The sequence below is a fragment of the Cherax quadricarinatus genome, chromosome 90 (genome assembly GCF_038502225.1).
Source record: "Cherax quadricarinatus isolate ZL_2023a chromosome 90, ASM3850222v1, whole genome shotgun sequence".
In the NCBI taxonomy this organism is placed as follows: domain Eukaryota; kingdom Metazoa; phylum Arthropoda; class Malacostraca; order Decapoda; family Parastacidae; genus Cherax; species Cherax quadricarinatus.
This window is the reverse complement of record NC_091381.1, coordinates 16,172,236-16,193,302: the sequence shown is the minus strand read 5'-3', so window position 1 is coordinate 16,193,302 and position 21,067 is coordinate 16,172,236.

Sequence of the window (21,067 nt, the reverse complement as noted above, 5' to 3'; positions counted from 1 at the left end):
TGCATTGCTGGGAGAAAACGGCTTGATTAAATTACCATTCTCTTTCAAAATCTCTTTCAATTTACTATTGAATGAACAATTAAACTGTTCAACAGGATTTTTGTTTTCAACACTACACAAGAATCCGAGTCGCTAGTAAACCTACCATTGTGACATTACAGTAATTCTTTTTCATAATAACAATTAAATCAGATTTATCCGCTACTGAAACATGAAATTTTTTGTCTTTCTTCAGTTCCGTGATAACTTCAGTGAATCTTAAAGGGTTATTAGGCACAGTAGGTTTTAATAAGGCTCCGTAAACCATTCCTTTAAAAAGCTTAATCTCCTCTTGTGAAATACTGGATATTCTCTCTAAATTACAAAACGCATTAACTATCTTGAAACGGTGAGGATCTTCAAATGCGAAACTCAGTCCGTAACCTTCTGATCATTTAGTGCTTTCAAAGAACTGGAATTACCTTATGTATATAAAAGTAATAATAATAATAATAATAATAATAATAATAATAATAATAATAATAATAATAATAATGATAATAATAATAATGATGTTAATAATAATAATAATAATAATAATAATAATAATAATAATAATAATAATAATAATGATAATAATATTAATAATAATAATAAGAATAAGAATAATAATAAGAATAAAAAGAATACAACGACAATAATAATGAAATCAACAAAAACAACAATATTAATAGTAATTGTATTAATAATATTAGAAATAATAATAATAATAATAATAATAATAATAATAATAATAATAATAATAATAATAATAATAATAATAATTAATAATAACGAATAACAAGAACAAGAACAACAGCAACAACAACAACAACAACAACAACAATAGTAATAATAATAATAATAATAATAATAATAAAAGGTCATTATATAGTTCCCTGGTGAGAGAAGTTGTTACAAAGGTATTTTATTTGCTTCAAGTGTTTGTTCACTTGCACGGGGAGCCATAACTGTGAGAATTTTGCTTTTCATAGCTGTTAACTTTAGCTGGGGTAAATTTTGTCAGCAACCAACTTTACCAGCTGCTGTCTTTACGAACTACTAACTTTACCAGGTGCTAACTTTTTGCTTACGTTACGTTGTTTGCTTAGTTAGCTAACTTCATATTTGGTGTTTACACTTTAGAGAAAGTCTTCATGCATTCAGTGTGTTGTCAAGATATTTTTGTTGGGTGATGTTTACCAACACGTTATGTCTGTTTGAGATGTTTATTAAATTATACATTTTAAGGATATTCTTTAGCCAAATCAAAGTTACATTATTATTCTTTTGTCTTTATTATTTCAATGTGAGTATATACACAAGGTCGAGCTGTGTTGTAACAAACGGTTGTCTGTGAATAAACAAAACTGTGGAAGATATTACAGTTGAAAGCATCAAATATCGCCATCCATGCTTCAGAGTGCAGGTACTGTAGTTCTCACCTCCAAGACTCAAGTAGGGTTAACCGGTTTCATTGAATCCCTTCAAAAATATTAATTTGCTCACACTCTAACAGCACGTCAATTCATAAAACCCATTTGTCTTCTCTTCTTTCTATCATGCACAAACACATGCTTTCAGGATGTCTAAACCCCACGCACACAAAACCTCCACTACCTTTCCCTCCATCCTTTCCTACAATGACATCTACATCTCCTTTCCTCCACAACAGATTACAGATTTATTCGCCCTCCAAATCAATTTGTTTCGCTCTATTCCTTCTAAATATACAAACCTGCCCACTGAATAATACTTTTACTAAACCCGCACTTCCTAATCTCCAAACTACGAATTTTCTGAAAAATATTCACAAAACACATTGCCCTCAGACAAGACATCTCCACTGCCTCTAGCATCCTATTTTTTTTTAAATATTCACAACCCAGGCTTCACTCCTATATAAGATGCCTAGAACCACTATACTCTCAAACATTTCTCCTTTGCTTCCACGGATAGCATTCTTAGTCTCCATAGATGTCTCAGTGAACCAGTGATAAGGTTAGGTAAGTTTCCTAAAGTGCTTTTGGTGTACAAAATCATTAAGTTTTATATTCTTCTTCTTCTTCTTCTTCTTCTTCTTCTTCTTCTTCTTCTTCTTCTTCTTCTTCTTCTTCTTCTTCTTCTTCTTCTTCTTCTTCTGTTATTGTTCTTCATCATTATCATATTACCATTATCGACATATTATTATTATTATTATTATTATTATAATAATATTATTATTATAATAATATTAATATTACTATTATAATAATAATATTATTATTATTATTATTATTATTATTATTATTATTATTATTATTATAAAAAAGAAGCGCTAAGGATTATATACAATAATAATAATAATAATAACAATATTATTATTATTATTATTATTATTATTATTATTATTATTATTATTATTTTTATTATTATTATTATTATTATTATTATTATTATTATTATTATTATTATTATTATTTTCAAAAGATAACTTCAGTTCCATAGATGAAGAATCCTTCGTCATCATGCACAATTCACCGTGAAACAGTCTAAAATAACTGCATGAATTGTAAAATAATTTGCAACTAGCTATGAATTTTTGACTTGGAACTGAAGTCAAAGAAGGAAAAACCACAACATGGCTGGAGTGCTTCATAACTCTCCCACTGTTCGAAGGCCAGAAGCAATATCAAGAGACTCACAAAACCATTGCTGGAACATTTCCCAACTAACCCACCATACTATATATATAGCTAGGGGCCAGTAGTCCTTCTGCAGTGTTCGTACATTCTTATGTTCTTATGTTCTTAGGTGAATTGAAAATGAATGTAGTACCGACACGAGAGAAAAAACAAACACATGTAGCATAAAGTATTGAATGTTTGACAAGGTTACGCCCCTACAGAGGACTTTATCATATCACATTTCTCGAACTGATGTTGGTAGAATTACCGACAATATGATAGGTAAAAGGACACAAGTGCAGCTAATTTGACATTTTATTGCGGCAACTTTTCGCTCTCCAGGAGCTTTGTCAAGCCGTTAGAAAGAATACAAGAGTACACACTGTATATATAGAGTGAGATACGATGCATAATATAATAGTTATAGTAATCCCAGTAGCAGCGGCGGCGGCGGCGGCGGCGGTAGCGGCGGCAGAGGCAGAGGCGGCGGCGGCAGAGGCAGAGGCAGCGGCAGCAACAGTATATAAACTCCCGAAGACCCATAAACATAATGTTTCTGTGAGACCAATTACATCAGTTATAGGCAGTGTACCCGATGAATCATCCAAATCACCATATATCTTTTCTGCCTTCTGGGGACCATCAGCTCCTCTCATTTAAAACTTTCAGGGGAACTCTTCAACCGCATGAGAGAAACAAAAACTTCCCTCTTCACTTCCGATTCACTTTACTCAGATTCACTTTACTATTATTTCGGAGACGTAAACGATTCGCTTTACTTCTCCGAAGTAAAGTGCATCGTTGACCTAACTGAACTCTGCATTAACTTTAACTGCTTTTCTTTCAACAATATGCTCTACAAACAAACCTTTGGTATGGGAATGGGATCCTCCATCAACGCCGTCTTCGCTAACTTGCATATGGAACACCTAAAGGCTGAAGGCTTTGCCAACATTGTCCTTATCAGCGTCATTTGGTTACGTTATGTGGACAACGTCCTCATAATAACTCCCAAAAGCTTTAATGTGCAGAATGTTCAGGCAATGTTCAGCGTAGTTTAACCGGCTGTCAAGTTACTCTTAAAGAAGAGCCCAATGACAGGCTACCTTTTCTAGACGTCTTCATTCAGTAGCTAATACTCTAAACTTTCAAGCTTACAGAAAGCCTGCAAACAAAAACGATCTCACACACTTCTATCATCATAGGATTTTTTCTTAAGAATATACCAGACTTTCTTGACGAGAAGTATACATACATACCTTTACTTCCCTCTTCAACAAAGACTGTGAGAAGAGACCCCTTCAGATCATCAACTCTCCACGCACTAGTTCCACTCCTAACAAAGTTATATTCCTTCCAAACAGCCAGGTTGGATTTACAATCTCCAAAGTACTCGCACAAGCTAGCACTAGAGTCGCTATTGTAACCAGCGCCGCTATAAAAAGATCTACCTCGGGCCAAATCAAAGTACCATGAACCAGTGGAGGCTGTAGCAGAATATACGTAGGTGAAATTGCAAGAAACCTCGGAGCACGTCTCAATGAATACTTTCATGCATATAAGAATGATAACTTGAGCAACGCCTGCGTACAACATCAGAATTCCGCTAAACACCCAATGAAATTAAACAACGCCCGCCGAGTGATTAAAGAACCGAATTTATGTAAATATACAGTAGTGTGTATATTAATTGGGACAGTGATGAAATAAGACATTTATTGAGAAAAATTAATGTTTAGTTGAGAAATACACGGCAATGATATACGTAACATAATTGATTTAATATGAGATATGGCTGCCCTTTGCTTTTATAAATTTTACTGTATGCTTTGGTGTAGAATCGATCAATGTTGAACACATTTTGGCAAGTTCTTCGTCGTGGTATCATGTCCTAATAACAGCAGCAATTAACTTCTCCACAGTTGAAAAATCCTATTTTGCGATTCTGCGTTTGGTTATTACCCACAGATTTTCAAATTGGTTGAGGTCAGGAGAGTTTCCAAGCCAATTTAGAACACTTAGGTCACTCTCTTCGAAGCATGTCAGCATTTTTTTCGAAGTGGTGTTCATGGAGCAATATCCTGCTAGAAAATGTTTTCCTCATCAGGAAAGTTCGCCTTCACTCCATCTCACTATCCTTATACTTTAAAATGTGCCATATTTCAAAATATAACTTTTCTCCATTAATCTATCGTCCACTCCATGTGATCGAGTGCCAGCCACAACCGTTTATTCTTCATGGAAGCAGTCAATAATTGTTCCTTTACCGGCATTCAGGCAGTTCTGCCAACTTCAAGGAATCTTCATTGAACAGTTAGGAAATCAACATTTACTTCAGATAAAGCCAAGTCTCTCTTTAGATCATTACGGGTTTTCTTGGGATCCACCACATTATTTCTTATGATAACCTTGTCAACGTGTGGAGCTGTCTTGCATTTTCTTTCACATCTTCATCGATGCAGCGCTCCACAATCACCAGTTTCGTCATCTATCTTCAGAATCCAACTGGCAGGTGACTCTGCTTGGCTCAGATTTTCGGTGATCTGTCTGATACTCAAATCACCATGTTTTTAAGAGCTACAATTCATGCATGATTCCTAGGTGTAACATCTATCATGAATTTCAGCAGTAATCATGAATTGAACGGGAGAATTTGAGGAAACCACATTCAATCAAGGAGCACGCTTGCAGGAAATCTTACAGAGCAACACCTGTTGTAGCACTGACGAGAGCCGCAGAGTAACACCACAGCTGGATGATTGACAAAAGTTGGTAGCAAACTCTTCTGAATAGAAAACAACCCAAATTACATTAAATATTCCTGAGACTAAGACGTATGAAATAATCACAAAATTCACTCTTGTCCCAATTAATTTACACAAAACAGTAAGTATTTTGAATCATCATTAATCGCTGTTTCTAACACAATTAAAAAAAATAAAGGCAGTTTCATCATCTCTGAAGTAATAAGAATCAATTTAAAACAATAAACCCTGTCATCACATAGCTGCTGCTGCTGCTGCTGCTGCTGCTACTAGCACTACTGCTACGACTACCATTACTACTATGATTATATTTTACCTTCCACCTCACTCTAACACTTATATCTGTATATATATATATATATATACATATATATACATATATATATACATATATATACATATATATATAAATGTCGTGCCGAATAGGCAGAACTTGCCATCTTGGCTTAAATAGCAACGCTCATCTTGCCATATAGGACAAGCGAAAATTTGTGTATGCAATAATTTCGCCAAAATCATTCTGAACCTAACGAAAAAAATATATTTCACTGTGTTTATTTAGTATTAAATTATTGTAAACAAATCTAAAATATATTTCGTTGGGTTAGGCTAAAATAAATTGTTTTTGTTATAATAAGGTTAGGTAAGTTTTCTAAGTTCCTTTTGGTGCAAAATTATAATTTTTTACATCAACAATAATGAAAAAAATATATCTTTAAACGTATAAGAGAAAATTTTAGAGAAGACTTAATTTTAAATGAGTTCTTGCTAATTGACCAGTTTTACATATTCGGCACGACATATATATATATATATATATATATATATATATATATATATATATATACATATATATATATATATATATATATATATATATATATATATATATATATATATATATATATATATATATATATATATATATATATATAAGTCTTAGAGTGAGGTGGAACAAACAGTCTCACTGGGACAAACCGATCATGGAAAAAATCGCCAACACAATGCTCTCCAATGCTTCAGGAAAGGACAAAGCTCGTCTCCTGGCAGTGAAGGCACCACACTCAGGAGATTTCCTGTTAGCTGTTCCCAATTCCTCCCTGGGCACCTGTCTCGACCCACAGGCCATTCGGATTGGTTTTGCTCTTCGCCTAGCCGCCCCCATCCTCACCGAACATAGGTGTATTTGCGGCAGGGCGACAGCTGATCAATTCGGACTTCATGGTCTCGTGTGTCACACAGCAGAAGGGAAGTATGCCAGACATGAGGAGATCAATGACATCATAAAGAGAAGCCTCGCCACAGCCTGTTGCCCAGCTCAACGGGAACCCCAAGTACAGAGGTCTGATGGAAGTCAAAATCGTCCTGATGGAGCCAGTATGCTACCCTGGAAGGATGGAAAGCAGATTGCCTGGGACTACACCTGTGCCACCACATTGGCAGACACCTACTTGCCATACTCCGTAGTGGAAGTGGGTGGAGCTGCCAGCCACAGGGAGATCCAGAAGATCTGAAAATATGAAGACCTTCCCCCTTGCTATAACTTCATCCCAATAGGGTCGGAGACCCTTGGAGAATGGGGCAAGCGTGCTCTAAAGTTCCTCAAAGAGCTGGGTGAAAAGCTCATTATAGAAACCAAGGACCACAGGGCGACAAGCTTCCTCTTTCAGAGACTCAGTGTTGCGATCCAGAGAGGAAATGCCTGCAGCATTCTGGGCATGCGGCCCACCGCCGGGGAGCTGGACGAAGTATTCGAGATGTAGCTCTGAGTTACCCATGTTGTTTTACTTTCTGTTGTATTTTTGTGAATGTTTGGCCACTGTATTTTGTCTTTAAATAAAACGTACTTGAAATTTAGGGGGTGGTAGGAGAAAATTCTCAAACAGCTTCAGGGAGAACCTTGAGTTTTCCCTGAAGCAAGTTTATTTTTTTCTCTGAGGATGAGGGTCCCTAGGACAGTTCTCTCTCTCTCTCTCTCTCTCTCTCTCTCTCTCTCTCTCTATATATATATATATATATATATATATATATATATCTATATATATATATATATATATATATATATATATATATATATATATATATATATATATATATATATATTATTATTATTATTATTATGTATATAGGATGGGGTCCACCTCTGGTGTAAATTGTGGGACCCATAGCCTCGGAGAAGTGGATAAAAAGGCTTCAAGGAAGAATATTTGCATTTCTTCCTGAAGCCGTTTGATATTCCACTTCCCCTACTACCCCATCTTTTCGTATTTTTTTTTACCAATAGGAATATTTTATTACATAATATGGTACAGAAGATTTAAGAGATACATTGTTGATATAAAGGTGGCATATATGGTACATGTTGTTACGTGTGTATCACCGATTATAAGGCGAAAATCTCATCCAACTCCTCAGAGCTGGGGCGTGTGCCCAAAATACAGCAGGCATTACCCCTTTGAACAGCCGCACTGAGTCGCTGGAACAGAAAACTAGCTACCCTGGGATCCCTAGTTACCCTGATGAGTTTTTTTCCAAGCTCCTTAAGGAATTTAGATGCATTCTTCCCCCATGAGCTAAGGGTCTCTGAGCCTATGGGAACAAACATATAATGATGGGTAAGTTCTCCATATTTTCTAGACTTTTGGGACTCCCTGAAGCTGGCGACTGCCCCTCTTTCCTCCCTGGTGTATTGGAGATAGGTATCAGCCAAGGTAGATGCACATGTATAGTCCCACACCACCTGCTTCCCGTCTGTCCAGGCTTGAAGTGTGATACCATCTTGACGCTTCTGGCTGCCATCAGATCTGCATAGCTGGGGTGGCTCCCTTACTGCTGGGCATCCGGCTCTTGTGAGGCTCCTCTTGATAATGTTATTAACCTCCTCATGTCTTGCAATCTTTCCCTCGGATTTACGGCACGCAAGACCATGGTACCCGAATCGGTCTGGTGCTTCACTGCCACAAATACGCCTGTGTTCGGCGAGAATAGGGGCGGCAAGTCGAAGGGCAACACCGATGCGGATGGTCTGTGGGTCGAGGCGTTTGCCAAGGCTGGAGTTGGGAACAGCCAACAGAAAGTCCTTTGCATGAGGAGCTCTCACTGCCAGGAGGCGGGCTCTATCCTTCCCTGACACACTCTGAAGCATTGTTGAGGCTATGTTTTCCACAATTGGACCATCCCAGTACTATTGTTTGTAGTTGTTGGGGGGAGCAGGTCTGGTTTCAGAGCCCGTTAGATTATCCCAGATCATGGCTCCGTCAATGAACTTTTGGTCATGGACTCCAATCTTGTCCCTAAGACGTTCAGGGAGAATCACTGCTACAAGCCCTCTGGAAGCAATACATGAGGATAGAAAAGCAGGTAGCGCAATCTGTGATGACTTGCGGACGCCAAGGCCTCCTAGTCTGACTGGAAGTGTAGCTTGGTTCCACTGTCCGTCTTCTAGAGTAAGGTTAAGTACTTTCGTAAAAATCTGCCTCAGAATACTGTCATATTCGTGCAGTATAGGGTTATCACATGAAGGTGCACATCTTAGGAAATATGTCAACCTGGGCAGACTCAAGCAATTTGTGAGAAGGTACAAGGCATTGTGGGTGTCCAGATTGCCTATTCGTTGTTCCATTCTCCTTAACTCTTGCAATTTCTTCCTGAGAAATGCGTCAATGGCATTGCTTCCCAGAGGTGCTCCTAGCAAGACACTATTTGTGGGGGCAATGACTGCTGCTCCTGGTAGTTTTGATCTCACTGCATTTATCGCTTGTTGACTGACTGATATGATTTCACATTTGGATGGATTCAGGATGAGACCCATTTCCTGTCCCCATGTCATTACCTGTATAAGGTCATGTAGGAGGGACTCCTTTGTACCTGCTAGTGTGCCATCATCTAGGAACCAGATGTTTAGCTCGCTGGTCAGTCTGATTGTGATTTCCCTAACTGCTATACAGAAGAGAAATGGTGGAAGAGGATCACCTTGTTGAACACCCTCCGATGATGTGATTTCATGCTCTCCAAAGAGAAGCATTGATTCCTTGCAATACCAAGCTGTAACAAAAGGGAAGAGACCAGAGAAATGTTCCTGTACTGCTGCTAATATCACGTCTCTTTTCAGGAGATTAAATGCATTCTTGAAATCTAATTTTACCACTGCATTGTCCTCAGGCAGGTTGTTGATATAAGCCCTTGTTGCATGAACCGCTGCTTCACTTCCTTGAGAGACCCCAAAGTCAAGCTGGTTTGGTTGAAGCATCATGGCTGCCTGTGCACGAATACTTCGGACAGCAGCTTTGGATATATATATATATATATATATATATATATATATATATATATATATATATATATATATATATATATATATATATATATATATATATATATATATATATATTTGCACTTAGATCACACTACACATACATGTACAAGCATATATATACACACCCCTCTGGGTTTTCTGCTATTTTCTTTCTAGTTCTTGTTCTTGTTTATTTCCTCTTATCTCCATGGGGAAGTGGAACACAATTCTTCCTCCGTAAGCCATGCGTGTTGTAAGAGGCGACTAAAATGCCGGGAACAAGGGGCTAGTAACCCCTAAATCTGAAAAGAGAAACTTTTGTTTTCCTTTTTGGGCCACCCTGCCTCGGTGGGATACGGCTGGTTTGTTGAAATATATATATATATATATATATATATATATATATATATATATATATATATATATATATATATATATATATATATATATATATAAATATCGATGTGGTCGGTCCATTGATAAACTGACCACATCGACTCAAGGTTGAGGGACTGATTACCTCTTTCTCCTCCTGTTCTTCACGATTCTTCTTTGTATGGACTGATGAAGCCACTGTGTGGCGAAACGTTTCCTCAATAATGATACCCAAGAGTTGTATATGTGTCTAATTCATCAGATGAGTCAATGAAAGATGAGGTGAATCACAAAACTGATGAGGGGTAAAGAGTGAGCAGTGAACTTAGGAGTCCTTGGAAAAAAAGAGAGGAGAATAGTTTTACCAACGATCTTATATGGGTGTGAAGCATGGGTGATGAATGTTGCAGCGAGGAGAAGGCTGGAGGCAGTGGAGATGTCATGTCTGAGGGAAATGTGTGGTGTGAATATAATGCAGAGAATTCGTAGTATGGAAGTTAGGAGGAGGTGCGGGATTACCAAAACTGTTGTCCAGAGGGCTGAGGAAGGGTTGTTGAGGTGGTTTGGACATGTAGAAAGAATGGATTGAAACAGAATGACTTCGACAGTGTATACATCTGGTGTGGAGGGAAGGCTGGGTAGGGGTCGGCCAAGGAGAGGTTGGAGGGAAGGAGCAAAGGAAGTTTTGTGTGCGAGGGGCTTGGACTTCCAGCAAGCATGTGTGAGCGTATTTGATAAGAGTGAATGGAGACAAATGATTTTTAATACTTGATGTGCTTGTGGAGTGTGAGGAAAGTAACATTTATGAAGGGGTTCAGGGAAACCGGCAGGCCGGACTTGAGTCCTGGAGATGGGAAGTACAGTGCCTGCACTCTGAAGGAGGGGTGTTAATGTTGCAGTTTAAAAACTGTAGTGTAAAGCACCCTTCTGGCAAGACAGTGATGGAGTGAATGATAAGTAAAGTTTTTCTTTTTCGGGCCACCCTGCCTTGGTAGGAATCGGCCGATTTGTTAATATATATATATATATATATATATATATATATATATATATATATATATATATATATATATATATATATATATATATATATATATATATATATATATATATATATATATAGTTGAAGCATCATGGCTGCCTGTGCACGAATACTTCGGACAGCAGCTTTGGAGATATAAATATATACACACATATATATATATATATATATATATATATATATATATATATATATATATATATATATATATATATATATATATATATATATATATATATATATATATATATATATATATATATATATATATCCTCTGTATATCTGCATTGTTTGTAGCTGTTTGACAAAGCTCCTGGAGAAAAAAACGTTGTTACAATAAAATGTAGCATGAATTACACATGTGTTTATAACCTAACACAACATATCTTCCAGGTTAAAGTGCGTATTTGTAGAGAGCGTAATGACATGAAGAGTCAAGTGATGAATGCTGAAGCTTCCTTCTTGGGACGACTGTTGACACGTTGGACAAATATATAGCAGTGTTGTTGCTATGTCGGATAATGATGAAAAAGTTTCCTGGAGTGGAGAAATTTTCTCCAGGAGGTTGGTATCAGCCCCCTTCAGCCCCTTTCAGCCACTTTCAGTCCTAAGGGGCCCAACCCTCTCAGAAGGGGCAAACATCTTGTTTACTTATACAGCAAGTCATTGATCCCAGATGCAATACGAGTATGTGACGTGGTCTAGCGACCACCGCTCTTTGCAAGAGCCCAGTGTTGCAAAGTGTAGTTTAATAAGAGACAGTACATCTCTTACCTTAGCAGGACAATTAAGGAAAATCCTGCTCCCACTTTATTACCATGGTAAAGATAGTGTACATTGTTGTCTATGCTTAAGACAGCAAGAATCAAGCATTCTGCTTTGCTTCATGGAGGAAGTTTGGCAAGGAAGCAAAAAGTACTAGGTCAGCTTTCCCTTTATGTTCTAAGGCATTGCAGCGGCATAGGATGCTGTGCGGTCAGATTACTTTTCACCCTACTGGGAGTCACACTGACGCCAGGATAACCAACAAAGAACACTGATCTTACATCATGTAAGTAAACATGATGTTCACTAGCTGAAAACAGCAGGAGGCCACATTATATGTTGTCCCATTCCTTCTCAAAGTGGGAAAGAAGCTGATATTGATTCAGTGGAAAATTTACTAGTTTCGAGAATAACCGCTGATCATGTACCACAGCAAAAATTATCATTACTGGAAGAAATGAGTGAACCAGTTGATAAGTTGTGGGATTTAGATGCGATAAATATTGATGTAAATAAACCAAGCCCACAAGAGTCTCAGACTTATAGCCAATATTTGGACACTGTCAAATATAAAGATTGACAGTATTGGGTTAGGTTACCAGGGAAATTAAATTCACCACATCTACCTGGCAATTATCGCATGGCTTTCGGACAAATGAAAGCACAAATACATGAGCTCACGAAGAATGCAGAGCTACTGACTGTCTAGGATAATATACAAGAACAGTTGGACAATACATTCATTGAGAAATTAGTCGAAGATAAGTTGAAGACAGAAGCTCATTATCTCCCGCACCACGGAGTCAGAAAAGATTCTGAAACCACTCCACTACGTGTTGTATATAATTGCAGCGCACGTGCAAATAAAGATGTAGCAAGTCTTAATGACTGTCTGATGACCGGACCTTCACTAACTGAGAAGCTTGGAGACGTGCTTATGAAATTTCGCACAAACCCATATGCCTACACGGCTGATATTTCCAAAGCTTTCTTAAGAGTAGGACTACAAGAAATAGATAGAAATTAAACTCGATTCTTGTGGCCTGAAAATCCGCATGATCCTCAAAGTCCTGTGAAAACTTATCTTTTCAAATCAGTATTATTTGGTGCAACATCCTCTCCATTCTTAGTAGAAGCTACTCTAAATACACATTTGAAGAAATACGAAAGTCACTTCAAAGAAATCTTAAAGTAAATTTTCAATGTGGACAATCTTCAAGGTACTGTAAATAAAGAGGAGGATTTGAAATCCTTATACAGAGAAGCTAACAAGGAGATGAAAGAAGCAAATATACCTCTAAGGATGTGAAATACAAATTCAATTGCAATTAAGGGAACTTATCAAAGAAGATTTCCCTGAAACTGAAATTCCTGATTGCAACAAAATGCTGGGATTTAATTGGAACACACAGGAAGACACTTTGAGTCTCAAAAGGATAAACAGTAAATCATGCAGTACACTCACTAAACGTAGTTTACTGTCAGAGGTATCACAATGTTTTGATCCTCTAGGACTCGTCTCACCAATTACCATAAAAGGTAAAATACTTATGCAAGATGCATGGAAACTCAAAATTGGTTGGGATGAGAACTCGCCTCTAGAAATGAGTCAAGCATGGGATGAAATTTCCAAGGAGTTGAAACAACTTCATCAAATTACATTTCCCAGACAAATAGGTCAAGAGGGAAATAAGTACACATTACATGTGTTCTGTGATGCGTCAACCAGAGGTTATGGCGCTGTAGCTTACATGAGTAATGCAGAAGGAAGTACACTAATTACTTCAAAGGCCAGGGTAGCACCCTTGAAGGTCAGAACAGTACCACAATTGGAATTTACAGCACTCTATGTAGGTACAAAACTAGCTATCTATCTCAACAAAGTACTTGATCATCTCACTATTGAAAAACCCGTGATCTGGAGTGATAATGAAGCAGTTCTCCAGTGGTGTGAGGGAAAAGTTCAATAGATAGGAGTAGAGAGGGAATATATATATATATTAACAATAGTTTCATTGCCGGCTACTCGTTAAGGTAGGGTCAGTCTAGCTCCCGATATTCCCACCTTTTCTCCCCCAACCCCTAAATTGATAGTTTGTCTACCGGCTACTAGTTAAGGTAGGGTAAGTTAAGCTCCCGTTTTTCCCGCCTTTTCTCCCCCTCCCTGAAAGTGATAGTTTGACTGCCGGCTGCTTGTTAAGGTAGGGTCAGTCTAGCTCCCGCTATCCCTTCCCCTACCTCTTTCCCCCCCCCCCGAAAGGTGACGTGTGGGGCTCTGGTTAAACAGTAAATCACTAGACTCACAGCTCCCAACTCTACTGTAAGTACATGCCTGCCTTGTATTCTAGTGGATTTATTGGTTGAAAGCTTCACTTTTGATCAATAATAAACTTAGTCTTTTCAGCCTTGCTCTATGTTGACTGTTGTAATAATCACCACATCTTTTAAGTATCAGACTTACCATGGAGAGTGATTATTTAAGCAGTGGGTAACCTGTCTATCTTTCCAGCTTGGATGTCAGAGAGGGTCACCTGGCAATCAACGAGTAGAACAGGAGAAGGACTAACGTCCAGAGACTTCTCCAGGTTGTATTGAAGTACCTGTGCACCTGTATGAAATTGCAGGACATAACTCCACAGCATTGCAGCGGTAAAGAACCTGCTTTCCTGTCTTCGGGATAGAATACTCACTGGTATACTGTGAAGAACTAGCCAGTGGATGGTCACCAACACCTGCGACCCCCCCCCTTATCATCAGCAACGGCTACAGTTTCAACAACAGTGTCACCAACACCAGACACCATTGTAGATATTAGTGTTGAGTTCAAATGTTATTTTACTCATTTCATTTTTCATTTTTCTTTCAAATAGGATATACCTTTCATGTTTTGTTGTTTTATGTTTGATTTAATAAATAGTGTTTATCTTTGTGAATTATTATTTCTTTTTCTATTCATTAATTTTCCTGAGGAGGAGCCAGCCTGAGTAATACTGTCTGAAGTTGTTACAGGGCTGAGTAAGCCTTCACATGTGGCGACCTTGCCAGGATCAACTCTACTGAATCAAGATTCAACTGCATCTCGAATCTACCATTGGAACTTCAACGCCGCATACCACAGACGGTTACCACCAGCCATGAGTAATCATTCTCTATGGTAGGACTACAGTACAGGTATTTAAAAGATTTGGTGATTGTTATAGTCTCAATTTATTGTAAGTCAAGTCAGGCAGGATATAATTTTTAATTCTGCCACCATTTATATGTAGCTTGAAACACTTTGAAGGATTAGACTCTAGGGACCCGAGATTTTCCAGTGACAACTTGTTTCATTGAGCTCTTTATTGTATCAAGGGAACTGTCATAGGACACTCTTGATTTGTTGGTGAGAAGATTGGATGGTCAAGGGACCCCATTCTACTTACTGTTTGCTCAGAGCCGGCATAGAACCCTTCGTTTTCGTTAATACATATTGTTTAATTGAAGCAGGGATCGAGCCCTCTGGTTTATTTACAGCTTGAGCGGAGCAGGAATTGAACCCTCCGTTTTCTTTAATACCCGTTTCATTTCCCCTGATAGTTTAAGTTATTCTTGCAAGCATGGATGAATACCAGTTTTGAATGAATGCTGGAAGTAAGTTAGGAATAACAGGGAAAAATTTAGAATCTTTCATTAGTGCTAAGATCCAGGAAAGACTTGAAAGAGAGAGAATTGAGAGAGAAGAAAGACAGTTGGAAAGGGAAAGAGAAGAAGAAAAGGAGAGAGAGAGAATAGAAAGAGAAGAGAATAAGGAGAGAGAGAGAATCGAAAGAGAAGAGAAAAAGGAGAGAGAGAGAATTGAGAGAGAAATCCAAGAAAGACAGTTAGAAAGAGAGCGAGAAGACCAAAAAGAGCGTGATAGACTTGATCGTGAGGAAAGAGCTAAGGAACGTGAGGAACAAGCTAAGATACGTGAGGAACAAGCTAAGATACGTGAGGAACAGGTTAAATTAAGAGAACATGAGGAAAGAGCAAAGGATAGAGAAGTTGAGGAAAGAGCTAGAGAACGTGACGCTAAAGCTAGAGAACATGAGTTAATAGAGGGAGAAAAGGATCGTGAGCTCGAAAAATCTCGCCTTGAATTGGAGAATAAAAAGTTAACTCTTACACAACAACAGTTAGAGGAAGGAGTAATGGAACAACGTGCAGTCAGTGCACATATTCCAACACCTAATTTACCTCCCTTCACAGAGGGGGAAGACATAACTTCATACATTATCAGGTTTGAAAACACCGCTACCCTCTGTGAATGGCCTGCTGACACCTGGGCTACCGGGTTAGGAATGTTATTTTCTGGTACAGCCTTGAATATCTATGCAACTTTGTCGCAGGATTATTTTATTATCACACTGGCCGATTCCCACCAAGGCAGGGTGGCCCGAAAAAGAAAAACTTTCACCATCATTCACTCCATCACTGTCTTGCCAGAAGGGTGCTTTACACTACAGTTTTTAAACTGCAACATTAACACCCCTCCTTCAGAGTGCAGGCACTGTACTTCCCATCTCCAGGACTCAAGTCCGGCCTGCCGGTTTCCCTGAACCCCTTCATAAATGTTACTTTGCTCACACTCCAACAGCACGTCAAGTATTAAAAACCATTTGTCTCCATTCACTCCTATCAAACACGCTCATGCATACCTGCTGGAAGTCCAAGCCCCTCGCACACAAAACCTCCTTTACCCCTCTCTCCAACCTTTCCTAGGCCGACCCCTACCCCGCCTTCCTTCCACTACAGACTGATACACTCTTGAAGTCATTCTGTTTCGCTCCATTCTCTCTACATGTCCAAACCACCTCAACAACCCTTCCTCAGCCCTCTGGACAACAGTTTTGGTAATCCCGCACCTCCTCCTAACTTCCAAACTACGAATTCTCTGCATTATATTCACACCACACATTGCCCTCAGACATGACATCTCCACTGCCTCCAGCCTTCTCCTCGCTGCAACATTCATCACCCATGCTTCACACCCATATAAGAGCGTTGGTAAAACTATACTCTCATACATTCCCCTCTTTGCCTCCAAGGACAAAGTTCTTTGTCTCCACAGACTCCTAAGTGCACCACTCACTCTTTTTCCCTCATCAATTCTATGATTCACCTCATCTTTGATAGACCCATCCGCTGACACGTCCACTCCCAAATATCTGAATACATTCACCTCCTCCATACTCTCTCCCTCCAATCTGATATTCAATCTTTCATCACCTAATCTTTTTGTTATCCTCATAACCTTACTCTTTCCTGTATTCACCTTTAATTTTCGTCTTTTGCACACCCTACCAAATTCATCCACCAATCTCTGCAACTTCTCTTCAGAATCTCCCAAGAGCACAGTGTCATCAGCAAAGAGCAGCTGTGACAACTCCCACTTTGTGTGTGATTCTTTATCTTTTATCTCCACGCCTCTTGACAAGACCCTCGCATTTACTTCTCTTACAACCTCATCTATAAATATATTAAACAACCACGGTGACATCACACATCCTTGTCTAAGGCCTACTTTTACTGGGAAATAATTTCCCTCTTTCCTACATACTCTAACTTGAGCCTCACTATCCTCGTAAAAACTCTTCACTGCTTTCAGTAACCTACCTCCTACACCATACACTTGCAACATCTGCCACATTGCCCCCCTATCCACCCTGTCATACGCCTTTTCCAAATCCATAAATGCCACAAAGACCTCTTTAGCCTTATCTAAATACTGTTCACTTATATGTTTCACTGTAAACACCTGGTCCACACACCCCCTACCTTTCCTAAAGCCTCCTTGTTCATCTGCTATCCTATTATCCGTCTTACTCTTAATTCTTTCAATAATAACTCTACCATACACTTTACCAGGTATACTCAGCAGACTTATCCCCCTATAATTTTTGCACTCTCTTTTATCCCCTTTGCCTTTATACAAAGGAACTATGCATGCTCTCTGCCAATCCCTAGGTACCTTACCCTCTTCTATACATTTATTAAATAATTGCACCAACCACTCCAAAACTATATCCCCACCTGCTTTTAACATTTCTATCTTTATGCCATCAATCCCGGCTGCCTTACCCCCTTTCATTTTACCTACTGCCTCACGAACTTCCCCCACACTCACAACTGGCTCTTCCTCACTCCTACAAGATGTTATTCCTCCTTCCCCTTTACAAGAAATCACAGCTTCCCTATCTTCATCAACATTTAACAATTCCTCAAAATATTCCCTCCATCTTCCCAATACCTCTAACTCTCCATTTAATAACTCTCCTCTCCTATTTTTAATTGACAAATCCATTTATTCTCTAGGCTTTCTTAACTTGTTAATCTCACTTCAAAACTTTTTCTTATTTTCAACAAAATTTGTTGATAACATCTCACCCACTCTCTCATTTGCTCTCTTTTTACATTGCTTCACCACTCTCTTAACCTCTCTCTTTTTCTCCATATACTCTTCCCTCCTTGCATCACTTCTACTTTGTAAAAACTTCTCATATGCTAACTTTTTCTCCCTTACTACTCTCTTTACATCATCATTCCACCAATCGCTCCTCTTCCCTCCCGCACCCACTTTCCTGTAACCACAAACTTCTGCTGAACACTCTAACACTACATTTTTAAACCTACCCCATACCTCTTCGACCCCATTGCCTATGCTCTCATTAGCCCATCTATCCTCCAATAGCTGTTTATATCTTACCCTAACTGCCTCCTCTTTTAGTTTATAAACCTTCACCTCTCTCTTCCCTGATGCTTCTATTCTCCTTGTATCCCATCTACCTTTTACTCTCAGTGTAGCTACAACTAGAAAGTGATCTGATATATCTGTGGCCCCTCTATAAACATGTACATCGTGAAGTCTGCTCAACAGTCTTTTATCTACCAATACATAATCCAACAAACTACTGTCATTTCGCCCTATATCATATCTTGTATACTTATTTATCCTCTTTTTCTTAAAATATGTATTACCTATAACTAAACCCCCCTCTATACAAAGTTCAATCAAAGGGCTCCCATTATCATTTACACCTGGCACCCCAAACTTACCTACCACACCCTCTCTAAAAGTTTCTCCTACTTTAGCATTCAGGTCCCCTACCACAATTACTCTCTCACTCGGTTCAAAGGCTCCTATAGATTCACTTAACATCTCCCAGAATCTCTCTCTCTCCTCTGCATTCCTCTCTTCTCCAGGTGCATACACGCTTATTATGACCCACTTCTCGCATCCAACCTTTACTTTAATCCACATAATTCTTGAATTTACACATTCATATTCTCTTTTCTCCTTCCATAACTGATCATTTAACATTACTGCTACCCCTTCCTTTGCTCTAACTCTCTCAGATACTCCAGATTTAATCCCATTTATTTCCCCCCACTGAAACTCTCCTACCCCCTTCAGCTTTGTTTCGCTTAGGGCCAGGACATCCAACTTCTTTTCATTCATAACATCAGCAATCATCTGTTTCTTGTCATCCGCACTACATCCACGCACATTTAAACATATGTAATTATAACCTACTAAAGAAGGCAATCCATAAAGCATATCAAAAAACCACTAATTCTTACAGGAAGGATTTCAGGTATGCCACCTTACAGCCTGGCCAGAACTTTCAGCAGTTACAAGTAACACTCTTTCGTTTGTTCGACTTTTGGATAGAGAGTTCAGGAATTGATCATAGTTATGAATCTCTTAGAGACTTCATGTTTGCTGACCAGTTCGTGACAGCTCTTCCTCACCAGATACGAACATTCATCAGAGAACGTAACCTGATTAAAGCTGAGGAAGTTGCTGAGGCTGCTGACCTGTATGCTGAGGCTCACAATTCCTATAAAGACCTAAAGGGATCGAACCCTAAGGGCAAGGGTTCATCAAACCTTAAGAAATCAAAGCCTCTAGTGGAAAGTAAAATGACTTCTTTTGTTCCTGTTTGTCATTTGTGTGGTGTTAAGGGACATAAACGTCCAGATTGTCCTTCTAAGAAGGTTAAAAAAGTTGGAAGATGTTTCAAAGACTGTAATGACCAAGCACCCTTCTGTTCAGGAACAGTTAATGGACTTAATGTATCTACCATTTTACGAGACACTGGATGCACATGTATAGTCATTTCTGATAAGCTGTTCCCTAATCTTAAAGAAACTCATTCCTCTGCTATACTTTCAGACTACTTAGGCCGTACGGACACTTTTCCTACCATCTGTTGTTACATTAGGTCTAAATGGTTCACAGGTTGGTCTGAAGCCGTACTAGCTCCCATCACTTCTTGCTCCGTACTAACAGGTAATGTAAAAGGTGCCATTCTTCCTTCTGAGCTTGACCTGTCAGCACCAAAGATGGACATAAGTGTTTCAGATCCTCTTCCTGTAGAGTCAGAGAAGCCGCTCGAAAGTTCAGATGAGACAATGTCTCGCGAGATTCATGTGGGATTAAAAACCAGTGATGCTACTCTAGAAAGCGAGGTAGTAGGATCACAAGTTCACTTGTTAGATGAAAGTGAAGATATCACCTCTGATACCATAAATGCCTTGACTAGGGCTCAGACCAAAGCCCAGGCTTCTCCTACTGTCCATCCTTTGATGGACAGTAGGAGCCCTTCTCTTCAGAATTGCCATAATGCCGCTAAACAAAATCAAGTTATCCAAAGGAAAAACTTTTCATATAAATTTGAATATATAAAAGGTATCTTGTACAAGTCAGTATTCAAATTAAATTCAGATGAGACAGACTATTCCATCTTAGTTGTTCCAAGTCAATGCAGAGAGACTGTTCTTAAAATGGCTCATGACCTGCCAGTGGCCGGACATTTCTCGCATCGTAAAACTTTTAATAAAATTAGGGAAACCTATTTTTGGCCTAAAATGTCCTCAGATGTCACTAACTATTGTAGATCGTGTAAAGTTTGCCAACTGTCATCCTCCCGAGGTACAAGGCGAGTACCTATGGTCAAAATGCCTATCTTTACGGTACCGTTTGAAAGAGTAGCTATTGACATCGTTGGTCCTTTATCTCCACTTTCATCTGGGGGACATAGATATATATTAACACTGGTTGATTATGCTTCGAGTTTCCCTGAAGCCATACCCTTAAAGACCATAACTACTACAGAGGTGG